Source organism: Antechinus flavipes, chromosome 2 (assembly GCF_016432865.1).
Source record: "Antechinus flavipes isolate AdamAnt ecotype Samford, QLD, Australia chromosome 2, AdamAnt_v2, whole genome shotgun sequence".
Classification (NCBI taxonomy): Eukaryota; Metazoa; Chordata; class Mammalia; order Dasyuromorphia; family Dasyuridae; genus Antechinus; species Antechinus flavipes.
Window position 1 is genome coordinate 609,751,391 of NC_067399.1, and position 15,537 is coordinate 609,766,927.

The following is a 15,537-nucleotide window of genomic DNA, read 5'->3' on the forward strand; positions in this document are numbered from 1 at the left end:
CCAAAGGCCACTAGCTGTTGGGCACTAATTTTTAGTGACATCAGTGGTAGATCTTTTAAAGGAAAGGTGTTAAGATTCCTGTTGACACAGATGGGATACTGCTTTTCCTTGAAAGGGAATGATCTATCTCCTGGGTGAAGTTGTGGCTCAGGTAAAATTTCCAGAGAACGGGGTTAAAGTTAGACACAATCCTCTTCTTTCGAGCCTGGAATTGTAGCTTCTGATTTTCTAGCTCCTTACTTTCCAGTCAGGTTAGCCTGATTTTGGGAAAAAAAAAAAAAAAAACAACCCTGGGGGATTGAAAGTGGAGAAAGCAAGTGACCAATTACTCAGATCATTCGCTACTTTGCTACTCTTGTGATCTAATTTACTGTTTGACCCACACTTATAATCTCATCAGTGTCGAGGAAGTTCCAATATGAAAATGTTCAACTCTCATGCAAATCAGTTGGTTATTTATGGATTCAGAGCAAGGGTCCTCTTTTTGCTTCATGGATTCGTTTGATGGATTGATAGAGCTAGAAGCTCTTTCCCAGAATAATGTTTTTAAATGCACAAAATAATATAGATTAGGATTACAAGGGAAAGCAATTATATTGAAATAGTTATCAAAATATCTTTTTAAAAAGGTTCATAGACTCTAAGCTCAGAACTCTTGCTTTAAGGAGTTTCCTAAAGAGCTGAGAAGTTACTTATCCATAGTTAGCTTGTTATTGAACACAATCACAACAAGATTATATGATGATTATCTGTGATGGATTTGATTCTTCTCAACAATGCAGTGGTAGGAAGACAATTTCAAGAGAAGTGGTATGGAAAATGCTATCTGTATCCAGAGAGAGAACGATGGAGAGTGAATCTGGCTCAAAGCAAAGTATTTTCACTTTTTGCTTGTTTGTTTTTTCTTTCTCACAGTTTTTCCCCTTTTAGTTTGATTTTTTTTCTATAACATGATAAATATGGAAATATCTTTAAAACATATTTAACCTATATCAGGCTATTGTCTTGGGGAGGTAGGAAGGGAGGGAGGGAGAAAAATTTGAAATACAAAGTTTTATTAAAGGAATGTTGAAAACTATCTTTCATATGTTTGGAAAATAAAATACTATTGAAAAAATTTTTTTTTAAAGAGATAAACATAGTTGTTGTTTTTTGTCCTTTGTTCTTGAAGAATACCATGAAATCAGGGAGGTGATCTATGATATGTGTATCTAAGGTATGATTTGAAGCTAGGAATGGGTCCATTATTTACTTTACCATACTGCCTTTTCTTCTTGTTATAACATCTTGAGTTCTTATAGTCTCTTTTTCACAAGGAAGTTCTTCATGGGAAAATTTTACAACTAGGAAATCTGATCCACAGAATGTTTAAGGCATTAGGCTACTGGTTAATTAATGTCAAAATCAGTATTATAGTACAAGCAGGGTGAATGTGTATTAAACATTTGTCTAAATGTGATTTGAGAGGTGTCAAAAAGCCTGCTAACTCCCTTAATATTTCCCTTATCTTCCTGTCTCTGTAACTAAAAGACTTAGTCTTGAGAAGAATCTTGTAAAAAACACAAATTTGTGAGTAGGGAAAGGGTAATGTCTTAAATTTGTTAACATGTTGGTTAACTCATTAATCGGTGGAATATAGAATATAACTGAGAGGGAAGGAGATAAAGAACTGATGAGATTTGACTGCCAGTGAGAGTAGGGGAAGAATACCTTTGGATTCATCAGAAATTATTACAGAAAAAAAGACCTAGGAACTTGAGCAGTCAGAGGCTGGGTATGCTTTGAGTCAGAGGGGAGGGGAGGGAGACTGAAGAACAATTTGTTTATTTTACACTTTGTCTAGGACTGGCTAGGAATCCAAATCTTTGATGGTCAAATTTTACTACTTGACACCAAAACAAAATTTTGCTGGAGCCAACTTAGCCAGCTACAGAAAGCCAATTATTAAAATTTCAATGTGATCATTTTTACTTCAGAAATCAGCAAATGCTGTAAATTAGGGTTTGAGTTATTGTTTTGTTGATTCTCCAAACTTAAGGAAGCAATGGTGAAAATGTTAATAAATTTAGATTAAACTTAAAAATGTGTCCTTCCTATATTGTTTTTCCTTGGAAAGCCTTTTGTGGAATATTTGCCAGCATACTGCTGTACAAACAACAACAACAACAACAACAACAACAACCAAAAAAAAAAAAAGAAAGGAAGGAAGGAAGGAAGAAAAAAGGAAGGAAGGAAAGAAAGAAAAAGTCAGCCAATTGACTGAGTTATTATATCTTTAATCTACGTGATGTCAATTAGTGTCACTGAATTTTTTTTCCAATTGAAAGTTGTCTCTTCTGTCAATAAAAAGTTATTTAAAAAAAAAAAAGAAAGTTGTCTCACCACCTCTGAGATATCACTACTCACTTGTCAGATTGGCTAAGATGACAGGAAAAGATAATGACGAATGTTGGAGGGATGTGGGAAAACTGGGACACTGATACATTGTTGGTGGAACTGTGAATGGATCCAGCCATTCTGGAGAGCAATTTGGAATTATGCTCAAAAAGTTATCAAACTGTGCATATCCTTTAACCCAGCAGTGTTTCTTCTGGGTCTATCCCAAAGAGATCTTAAGGAAGGAAAAGGAATCACATGTGCAAAAATGTTTATGGCAGCCCTTTTTGTAGTAGTGAGGAACTAGAAACTGAGTGGATGCCCATCAATTGGAGAATGGCTGGGTAAATTGTGGTATATGAATATTATAGAATAATATTATTTTGTAAGAAACGACCAGCAGGATGAATACAGAGAGGCTTGGAGAGACTTACATGAACTAATGCTGAGTGAAATGAGCAGGACCAGGAGATCATTATACACTGCAACAGCAGTACTGTACGAGGATGTATTCTGATGGAAGTGGATATCTTCAGCAATGAGAAGATCCAATTCAGTTCCAATTGATCAGTGATAAACAGAACCAGTTACACGCAGAGAAAAACACTGGGAAATGAATGTGGACTGCTTGCATTTTTGTTTTTCTTCCCAAGTTATTTTTACCTCCTGAATCCAATTCTTTTTGTGCAACAAGAGAACTGTATAAACATGTACACATATATTGTATTTAAGATATATTTTAACATATTTAACATGTATGAGACTGCCTGCCATCTAGAGGAAGAGATGGAGGAAAGGAAGGGAAAAGTTGGAACAGCAGTGATTGCAAGGGACAATGTTGAAAAATTACCCATGCATATGTTCTGTCAATAAAAGCTATAATAATAATAAAAAAGAAAGTTGTCTATTTCATTTTTTTTCAATTAAACCAATTCATTCATTCATTCATTCATTCAATAAATATATATTAATCATCTTTTCTGTGTAATGAATGCTTTGTGAATGCTAGGGAATATACAATGAGACACAGTCCCCATCCTCAAAGAGTTTACAATCTAGTCACGGAAATAAGAAATATACATAGATTCATTTTGGTTGGAGAAGTCTGTACCTATGATTTCTTAAGTTTGGGACTAAAAGGAAGATGTGTGTGTGTGTATGTGTGTATATGTATCTATGCAATATAATATATACCTCCTTATATATAGCATTTATATATGTATCTATACAAACACATATATACACAACTGTACATTAAATATTCTACTATATACACTCTACTACATTCTTTCCCTCTCTTTATATGCCTAATAGTAGTTTTCGTGGGTCAAAAGATATATACAATTCTTTCTAATATAATTTTTCTAGTATAATCCCAAACTGTTTTCCAGAATGGTCAGACCAATTCACACCTTCACTAATATCACACCAGTGTGTGTAGTCTTCCACAGCCCTTTCAAATTTACCATTTTCATCTTTTGTCATTTTCATCATTGTTAATCTGAAAGGCATGAGATGAATCTCAGAGTTGTTTATATTTGCATTTTTCTGATTATTAGAGATTTGGAGTTTTTTTTGTTTTTTGTTTTTTGTTTTTTAATTTGGTTAAAGTCTTTCCCAAAGGACACCCCTCTAGAATTACTCTGGAAATATTAACTGTGACTCCGGAAGCGCAGCACTATTTTATTATTAATTTCACAAAAATGATTTGGAACCCCTTTCTTGCAAGTCCACTACCTTCCCGTCAGAAAGAGTATTTATCTAAACAATCAGAGATATTAGTCATTCACTGGCAAGCCAAGTGTGGGCAAATAGGCTTTGCAATCCCGCATTGACAGCTCCTAGAAATGCTGGGTTATGAATGACCGCACTTCTCTAAGCACGGATTTTCTCGTGTGTTTGCTCATACATTTGCAACATCATGTACAGTTTTGAATGTTAAGACCTAATTTGAGCTGAGCAGTGGAGCATCAGTAAAAGCTGTGTTTTGTTCCTTTTAATGAAGCCATCACATACAGATTTAATGCAAAACTAAACATTTGGCTTGCTGTGGTCAATTGCAGTAAATGAGCTGCAAACACTGGTTTGTCATTTTTTTTGGGGTGGGGGGGAACAACTAGTGGCTTAATGGCTCATTTCACATGGTTTTGTCAGACATAGATAGAAAGCTGATAAACAATCCATTTGTTCTATTATCGAGGTGCCCAGTCACACTGCCATAGTTAAGGATCAGTTGCCATTTCCTTTATAAACCTTGTGGTGAGTTTTGGACATTTGATGGAGGCAGCAGTGCGTGTAACTTTCAGCTGTAACAAGAGTTCCCTCTTGAGAAAGAGGCACAGTACCAAGAGAGTCTTTGGATCAGGGAAAAGGGGCAGGACTTTTGCAGCTATATATCCCATCGGTGAAAGACCTCGGAGGAAAAAAGAACAAAAAAAAAAAAACTAGAGAGGTTCCAAAAACCTGCGTTCAAAAACTTCCACTTGTGATGCTGACTAGCTAGAATTTTGTCTGCCACTGGAATTAGGATGTCTCTGGAGGAAGAGTGAGGTTGACAACTTTCTGCGACTCTTGCTTCATTTAAATCCACTTGTCACACAAGTCAAGACATCATTCCATGATGTCATTGTTCCACGTCGAAAACAAAGGACAAACAACAATAAAAAATGAGTAAATTGTGTCAAGTAACTTAATCTGAATCTTACTTTCCCTTTTTTAAAAATGTGGATTTTTGACTGATTTTGTTCTTGAGTAAACCAGAAAAAGACTTGTTTTTAAGTATTAAGAGAAACTGCCTAACTTGGCAGGCAAGATCTTGGAACCAGTGAAGTGTCCAAGTGAAGTACAGACATCTTCCTATCTCTGCATCTCTCTCTACCAGCAACCTCCGACCTGATGTGTTGTTCTTAAAAAGACCCTAGTGTCCCAACTTTAGTTTCAGCATGGTCATAAGCATTTTTTAAAAAATAAAAAGGATGGCAGAAAGGAAGAGTGGATACAGCGTCAGTTCTGGAATCAGGAAAAACTGATTTAAATTCTGCTGTGTAATCCTGGGTAAGTCACTTAACCCTGATTGCTTCAAAAAATAAAAATAAAAAGGTTTAGGGCATGATAATATTTTTTTAAAAATTTTTATTTAATAATTATTTTATATTGACACTCGTTTCTGTTCCGATTTTTTTTTCCCTCCCTCCCTCCACCCCCTCCCCTAGATGGCAAGCACTCCTTTATATGTTGGATATGTTGCAGTATATCCTAGATACAATATATGTTTGCAGAACCGAACAGTTCTCTTGTTGCATAGGGAGAATTGGATTCAGAAGGTATAAATAACCCGGGAAGAAAAACAAAAATGCAGATAGTTCACATTCGTTTCCCAGTGTTCTTTCTTTGGGTGTAGCTGCTTTTGTCCGTCATTTATCAATTGAAACTCAGGTCTCTTTGTCAAAGAAATCCACTTCCATCAAAATATGTCCTCATACAATATCGTTGTCGAAGTGTATAATGATCTCCTGGTTCTGCTCATTTCACTTAGCATCAGTTCATGTAAGTCTCGCCAGTCCTCTCTGTATTCATCCTGTTGGTCATTCCTTACAGAACAATAATATTCCATAACATTCATATACCACAATTTACCCAGCCATTCTCCAATTGATGGGCATCCATTCATTTTCCAGTTTCTAGCCACTACAAACAGGGCTGCTACAAACATTTTGGCACATACAGGTCCCTTTCCCTTCTTTAGTATTTCTTTGGGATATAAGCCCAATAGAAACACTGCTGGATCAAAGGGTATGCACAATTTGATAATTTTTTGGGCATAATTCCAGATTGCTCTCCAGAATGGCTGGATGTGTTCACAACTCCACCAACAATGCATTAGTGTCCCAGTTTTCCCGCATCCCCTCCAACATTCATCATTATTTTTTCCTGTCATCTTAGCCAATCTGACAGGTGTGTAGTGGTATCTCAGAGTTGTCTTAATTTGCATTTCTCTGATCAATAATGATTTGGAACACTCTTTCATATGAGTGGTAATAGTTTCAATTTCATCCTCTGAAAATTGTCTGTTCATATCCTTTGACCATTTATCAATTGGAGAATGGCTTGATTTCTTATAAATTTGAGTCAGTTCTCTATATATTTTGGAAATGAGGCCTTTATCAGAACCTTTAACTGTGAAAATGTTTTCCCAGTTTGTTGCTTCCCTTCTAATCTTGTTTGCATTAGTTTTATTTGTACAAAGGCTTTTTAATTTGATGTAATCGAAATTTTCTATTTTGTGATCAGTAATGGTCTCTAGTTCATCTTTGGTCACAAATTTCTTTCTCCTCCACAAGTCTGAGAGATAAACTATTCTATGTTCCTCTAATTTATTTATAATCTCATTCTTTATGCCTAGGTCATAGACCCATTTTGATCTTATCTTGGTATATGGTGTTAAGTGTGGGTCCAAGGGCATGATAATATTTGACAAACTTTTTGGAGACTGGTTCTGGAACTACTAGCAGGTCACATGATCCAAACCTAGACCTGGAGAGACTAAACAGAATACAAAGTTTGGGGTTCTAGTGCCTGGTTTTATATCCTATCTCTGACACTACTTTGTATGATCTTGGGTAATCCTCCATCTCTGACACTTACTGCCCTGTGTGACCTTGGAAAAAATAACAACTTCTCTGGCCTCAGTTTTCTCATTTCTAAAATGCACAGGTGGGACTAGAAGACCTTTAAGATTCCTTCTAGTTCTTTACCACTATTTAAGTACCTGGTAAGAGGATCTTCCTGGACTTGATTCTGTAGCTGACTGACTCTATAATGTCAGTAAGTAGCTTAACTGTTGTGAGCCTCAGTTTTCCCATCTATAAAATGAGAATCATCAAACTTGGGCTTTCCCTCCATTGTTGTGATGCTATGAGGTAAAATCAGTAACTCTGATTTACCACAAGTTGATTTTCATAATGCACATAACCCAGAAACATGATGAAAAGAATTTAGGATTACAGACAATTGTTTCTCCCTGCTGGTAGCAGAGCAGGGGTGTTGCTCCCATTTGGGGGTTACAGCTCAGCTGATTCTCAGAAAGGGAGAAGCTGAATCTGGGCTGAGATGTTGGCAAGTTTTTCTTTCTTTCTTTCTTTCTTTTTTTCCTGTCATCTGGGCTGTTGGTTTCTTAGGATGATTCATTCTTCATCCTCTGCCTAATGTTGGCTAGAGGGAATCAATGGCGGATCCCATGAATGGTGAGGAGTTCCTATCAATCATTCAAAGAATAAATATTTCTTATACATCTCTTCAGGGAAAGCCTGGTCCCCACCTTGAAGGAGCTTATAATCTTGTAGGACAGACAGAATATAATGAGAGTATGTATCAAAAACCCCAAATCCTAACATTATAAAGTATAATCTTAACATTATAAGTTAATTTCTTAGTGAATGGTTTAGTTAGGAAGGGCATTAGAAGTTCAAAGGAGGTAGGGATAATTGTGGCCAAGGATGGTTGGGTAAGGTTCCTAGAAGAATAGGTAAAGAGAAAAGGAATGGAGAGGATGAAAATGCAAATGATAAAAGTAAAGCAAGATGGCCAGAATACACAAAATTACTGGATAGTAAGGGAGGAAGGGACTAACTTGAAATATCTTGCATAGCAAATTAATGGAGACTCATTAAAATTTTTTGAATGAGGGTTTTGAGGGTACTTGAGTGAGAGTAATGCCTCTGGAATCAGAGGCCCTGGGTTCAAATTTTACCTCTGATATTTTTACTTGTGTGACCTCAATTCCCTGAGGTCTTAGTTTCTTCATTTGCAAAAAAAAGAAGTTGTTGAATTAGATGCCCTCAGAAGTCCCTACCAGCTATATGACCCTATGACAATGGTATTTTAGGAATCTGTATACTGGATATTTGACTTTGGGGAGGAATGTGAATGGAAGCAAGGAACCAATTAGGAAGCTATAATCATAGACCAAACAAAAGATGATGCGAGTCTGGACTCACCCCTAATCCTTTATAGTTTTCATTTTTTTAAATATATATTTTATTGCTCCTTTTTGTCTTTATGTCACAATCATTTATTCTCCCCACCCCACCCCCCACACTAAATTTTTCTTTGTGACAAAGAAAATAATTAGGCAAAAACATCCAATCCTATGTTTAACAATGTTTATTAATATTTTGCTTAAGTAGGATATTTCTCTGCTGTGAAGGAGGAGGTATGTATTCTCTTCTCAATGGTTCCCCCCCCCCACCCCCTCCCCCTTACTGAGAGTACTAAGAGTTTACTTCCTTTTTTATTGGTCTTTTCAATTATATTGTTGACAGTATCATGTATATTGTTTTGTTAGTTCTGCATGATTTGCTCTATATCAGTTCATACAATCTTCCCGAATTTCTTTGAACTCATTTCCATCATTTCTTACTGCATAACATTCTGATATTCTTATACCATGAGTCCTTCAGTCATTCATTCCCCAATTGATGGGTATTCATTTTGTTTCCAGTTCTTTATTACCACAAATCCTGATCTAAATCTTGCCCCTGGACCCAGATGGCTCTGCAGGAGAATGCGAGGAGGGTGTCTTTTTTCACCTTTCTCCTATCATGGTCCTCTTTAAGAATGAAGGACAAACAACAACCACCGAAAGTGCTACTACGAATAATTTGTTTCTGTCTTTGACTTTCTTGGGGTAGAAAACTGATAGTGGGCTATGTGAAATGGATAGATTGCCCAGTTTTCTTGCATAATTCCACATTAAAATTCAGAATGATGTGCCTTCTCCAAATGTACCAATGTACCTTTTTTTGGACGGTACCTTCAACATTGATTTTTCATCTTTGCCAATTTGCATGAAGCCAAGTGAAATCTCAGTGTTGTTGTAATGTTCATGTTTCTTCCTCTTAGTGATATTTTCATGTTGTCACTGCTCATTTTTAGCCCTATATTATTAGCTCATCCTTGTTTGTTTCTTTGACCTTGTTTCCAGCTCTACTCAAATGTCTTGCCTGTATTTGTTTTTTAAAGTAAAAAATACATTTTTAAAAATTCCATTCTGGTGTGAATTTCCCTTGAGATAATCACAGCTTATTTTTATGTAGATAGTACTTTAAGACTTAAATAGCAATTTATCTACATTTTTGGGGGTAATTTACAACTACTACTTAACCACATTCCTATCTGCTATCTACTAACCATCTACTAATTCCTTACTGTCTACTCTCCACATGATCTCACAACTCTGATAGGTGGGTTGAATTAGTATTTCTGTACCTATTTTATCAATGAGGAAAATAACCTATGAGAGAGGTTATGTGATTTGCCCATGGCCAATAAGCTCGTAAATGATAGACAGGACCCAGGTTTCCTGATATCTTGTCCAAGTCTCTTTCTAGCTTCATAAATGGAAACATAGAAGAACTGTTTTAATCAGCTTCCAGATTTAACATTATGTTAGACTACCTCCTCCCCTTTGCCTTTTGTCTTTCCCCCCACCCCAAATGAAAAAGGAATCTTTGTCCAGCTACACCCAGGTAAGTGTTAGTCATGTGCTTTCATGGCAATGGAATGCTCTAGATATGCATCTCCATCCTTGTCTCTTTAACAAAAGAACTAGGCTTTGACTTTGTGATGATCATTGAATTCAATAAACATTGATTAAGCACCTTCTAAGGACCTATCACTGTGCTGGACCCTGAGCACACAAAGACAAAATAATGAAATATTCCTTGCCCTTAAGAAGTTTATATTTTACTGTTAAGTAGTGGTCAGTCTTCTCAAAATAACTTAGCTATGGTTCTTGCAAAAGTCGATAGATAAGCAGATTATATGAATGAAGGAACCACACTCTACTACATGCACTCTCTGGCTCTTTCTTCCCCTGACCAACTTTTCCTAAAAATTGCTCAAGGGTTCAGAATAGTACTTGGTAGTACTGTGACCCAGGAGAACTGGACCCAAGTCGTGGCTCAGCTACCAAGGAGTCATGTGACTTTGAACTACCTTGTAAATTTATAAGTGCTCTATAAGCATGAGCTATTATTATAAAACTTATTCCAACACTTCCAGTACCCGTGGTTCACCAGCTCCATTAATGAATATGATGTTTTCATGTGTTACTAGAATAGTCAAGGTGCAATAAATGATACTTGTGACTTCTGATTTAGAAAATAATGAATTAATTGACCTTCCCAAAATATTCATCAAGAACTGAAAAAGACAGCTAGAAGAATTCGAGGTTTTTTTTCCCTGAATGGAAAGAGAGAGCCTGGATTGGTGGAAACTCACTATTTTACAACACTAACCAGTCTCAGACTTATTCTTAAAGACTTGCCTGGGGCAATATGAGAGGTTAATTGACTTATCTAAGATGCTGAAACTAGGACTCATCAATGTTTGTTTTGAAAACACAATTTATTTCAGATGCTATTGTTATATTAAGGAACAATCTGAGCATAATACATAAACATTTGCCTATGCATGACTTTACCTCAAAGACAACAAGAAGATAACAAGCCACACCCAACCACATCTGGTGCTACAAATTTACCTCTGATTTCTGACAATTCTCCTGGAGTGTGTACCAACCATTCCTCCTTCTCTTTCCCTCCTTCTGACATGGTCATAGCTCCCATCCCCACGTGGTTCTAGAGTGGCTCTCATTTGGGAACTAGGATGTAGAATGAGGCTGTTGACTTTGCTTTTATTTATGACATTTATGCTATTTCTTAACCATTTGACATGTATACATTTGTGCTAATAGTTTTATTATGACTTTTAAAAAATATGTCTCTGATAAAGTTTTTGAATTTTTGTGCCTCTAACCTCATTTTCCTCATAAGCTGTGTGGTTTTTATTGTAGGAGTCTGTATAAATAAGCTTTGGGGCAGCTAAATAGTGCAGTGGATAGAGCATCTGTTCTGGAGTCAGGTAGACTCTTCTTGAGTTAAACTCTGACTTCAGACACTTACTAGCTATACGACCCCGGGCAAGCCACTTAACCATGTCTGCCTCAGTTTCCTCATCTGTAAAACGAGCTGGTAAAAGAAGTGGCGAACCACTCCTATATCTCTGCGAAGAAAACCTCAAATGAGGTCACGAAGAGTGGGCTCATGGCTGAAAAACTACTAAACTCTCTTTATAGCATAACTGACTGAACCTTGTATTTGTTTTGGATATACTTATCGAAGCATTTTCTCTGTTTATAGAGCAGGAACTATTTCATTTCTGGTTTTGTATCTTCAGTGCCCAGCCTAATGCGTGGCTCTTAAATGCTTGTTGATTGGTTGATTGATATGTCTGAGGTAACACTTAACTTCTTGACACTAAGGCATTTGTCGAAACAATAAAGCAGAGTGGCAGGAGAATATAAGTGATAAGAGCCGAATGCTTCACCTGAGGTTTTTGGCTCTGCATACGTATTCACCCACAAGTATTTGCCTCAAGGAAGTCTCTAAGTCACAGGTCACTAGTATGTGTGCCTTTCACATCACCTTCTCAGTTCCCTCGGGTGTCTCTGGGTCAGAGGTGGTGGGACCTTAGACTGTGGATATAAGACACTGAACATAAGGATAAAGGAGGCGGGTGATTTGGGGTGATGCCCTATAAATTCTAATAGATGTCGTCACTGCTTGATTTCATTTTCTAATTATTTTCCTGAGAAATTTCTGGCCCAATTAACTTGAGGGAGTATGAAGTGGATGTATTAGATTGTCTGTTCCTTCAGGGCAGGAACCGACTTTGGCTTGTCTTTGTGTCCAGTGTTTAGCACAGTACCCAGTACATAATAGGTAATTCATATGTATTTGGAGACTAATTGAATGCTAATGGAAGTGAGGAAGCTAGGAAACGGGGAGCTAGGGAGGGGATTATTTTTATTATTGAAAACAAAAGTATTCGAAATACTAATTATGAAACTCCTTCAATCCATCTCATCCACTTGATTGTCACTCCTCTGTTCAACTTCCTATATGATTCTTATCGAGGCTTTCCCACAGATTATTCACCAGAGGATCCAATAGGCTACAAAGAATAAACATTTTTTAAGCAGCAAAGAGAGACAACCTCACTGAGTGGTTAGAGCCCACCTCAGAATCAGGAAGCCCCCAACACAGGTCCCATTTCCAACTCATATTATCTATACAATTCTGGGCAAATCGTTTAATTCCTTCTTGGACCAGTCTGAAAACTGCAAAACGGTTGTATTTTTGTTGGTAGAGGGAGTTTCCTTTGATGAGCTCCTTTTGAGATAAAATCTCAGGTCTGAACCAAAAAAACCCCAACAAAGACAGATAATAGACTTATTATCAAAATTATCAGCTCTTAAGAGTTGAAAGTTACACTGATCTCTACTGGCAGAAGAAGCACTTGTGTTTGTGTGTGTGTGTTTGTGTTTGTGTGTATATGTGTGCCCTCATTCCAAGTGCAATCTCTATTCTTTCCCTAGAGAAAAGAAATAAATTAAGACACTTTTAGTAAGTTCAGTTTGAAATCTCAGTGGCCTCACAACTCTACCTTGTACCCAATATTGTTTCCCAATTTTGTGTATTTGCACAAGCTGTTCCCAAGCCTGGAGTGCTCACTTTTCGCTTGGTTCTTATTATCTGACATCCCCTCAGGTATTGCTCAAATGTCACCTCTTCCAGGAGCCTTTCCTGACCTCTCCTCCCAGATTGTTAGGTCTCCTTGAAAATTATTGCATTTTCTTAGCTGTATACATGTTGCATTGTCTCTTGAGGGAATAAAAATAACAATAATGATATAACAACACATTCCCAAAGACATCATAAAAAAGGGGAAAAGACCTACATGGGCAAAAACATTTATAGCAGCCTTTGTTGTTGTTGTTGTTGTGGCAGAATACTGGCAATTGAGGGATTACCCAGCAATCTGGGAATGGCTGAGCAAGCTGTGGTATATGAATGTAATGGAATACTATTGCACAATAAGAAATGATGAACAGCAGATTTCAGAAAAACTTGGAAAGACCTACATGAATTGATGCTAAGTGAAATGAGCAGAACTAGATCACTGTACACAGTATCAGTATCATTGTGTGATGATATCATGAATGATTCAGTTTTTCTCAACAATACAACGATCCAAGAGAGGTACAAGACTCATGAAAGAATATGCTTTCCACCTGCAGATAAAGAATTGATGGACTCTGGATGGATTCTGAAAGAATTTTTTTCCCCACTTACTTTATCCTGTCTCATGTGTTTTTTTCTTTTGTTCTGTTTCTTCTTTCACTACTGTGACTAACATGGAAATATGTTTTACATGATAGTACATGTATGACCTATATCAAACTGATTACCACCTTTGGAAGAGGGAGGGAAAGAGGGGAAAAAAACTGTAATTCAAAATCTTATAAGAATGAATGTTAACATTTTTCTTTACGTGTAACTGGGGAAAAATATTATTAAAAACAATAGCATGATAAAAATATTATCAAAAACAATCATTTTGCTGTTGTTCAGTCATTTTCCAGTTGTGTCCAACTTTTGTGACTCTATTTGGGGTTTTCTTGGTAGAGATACTAAAGTGGTTTACCATTGCCTTCTATAGCTCATTTTACAGATGAGGAAACTGAGGCATACAGGATTAAGTGGCTTGCTCAATCTCATTAGTCTGAGGCTAGATTTGAATTTAAGAAGATAAGTCGTTCTGATTCCAGGATCAGTATTTTATCTAATGTACCCCCTAGCTATCACTTATTTGCCCTCTAACATTTACATAGCACTTTAAGATTTGCAGAGAATTTTGCAAATATTATTTCATTTATTCCTCCCACAAACTAAGGGATTATCTTCATTTTAGATGAGGAAACTGAAGTAGATAGAGGTAAAAATGACTTGTTTAGAATCACATATCTGGTTAAATGTCAGAATCAGGATTTGAATTCAGGGCTTCCTGACACTGTCTAGTGCACTGTGCACTATGGCACCACTTAGTGGTTTTGATTTTTGTCTGGAATGTAGAGCACTGACAGGGATTGTACCTATGATATTATTGATATACATCATTCCCCCAGAAGTAAATTCCCTCTATCAATTCATCTTTTCTGTGACTTAGAATCTCAGACTGCAGGGCTCTGAATCAATTTAAATAAACAATGGACCAGAAGGTTTTCTTGGCCAAGGGCAGAGAGAAAAGAAGGTTTTGTCAATGTAGACTCCTACCTGTCCCAAGTTTCAGTGATTGGGGCCCATGCAAATCTTCAGGATACTCATAGGATAATAATAGCTGACAATCATATATCACTTTCTGGTTCACGAGATTATTTACATAATTCTCTCATTTGAGCCTCCCATAGCCCTTTGAGGAGGGTAGTATTAGCACAATTCCTGACACAGAAAAGAGGCTTTATAATTAGTGGTTGGTTATTTGATTATCCTTATTTTCCATTGGAATACAGAAAGAGTTATATTCAGGTTCTAAAGCAAGTATGTTCTGTGGATTTTTTTTTTTTGGTTGTTGTTTTTTTTAATATATAGTTATCAAAATATTTTAAAAATAAATATTAAATATATTAAAACTAAATTAAATTTATGAGCTCTAGGCAATGAACTCTTGGACTTGATGAGTTTGAGGCTCTCTAAGCTCTAAAATCCTGTTTTACCAAAAGGCAAGATGACATAAGTCAGAGTAAATAAAATAAACAATCTCATGTTTATTATCATTTAAATTGGTTGATAATCCTTCTCCTTTTTTCCACAGAGCATCATAGTTATGAAAAGGTGAGACCAAATTGGACTAATGGTACATTCAGAAAAGCTCTTTCCATTGAGTGCGTCATTCCTCCAAAGGTTATCTTTGTTTCCAGCCTTGAAGTCGAGGACCCAGAATCACAAGTGCTTTTAATTGATCCTTCGATCTAGCTGAGAAATCCTCAATAGTGGCTGCTGAGGTCCCACTTCATGCATGCATGCATTCAAAATGATCTCTGAAAGCTTTGTTGGTGGCCAAAACCGAGAGAGTTTCCCTTCCAGTACACTCAGGACTCTGAAGTCTCTTCTTGGAACTCCCACTACTGTACTCTAACTCCCCCCTTCCTCCCTCCTTCTCCTTCATCTCCTCTATCCCCTTTCCAGGGGCTATTCAGGAAGGAGGAATAAGTGCAACAACTGAAATGTTTTGCTCATTATTGCATTGTTCTAAAACTTG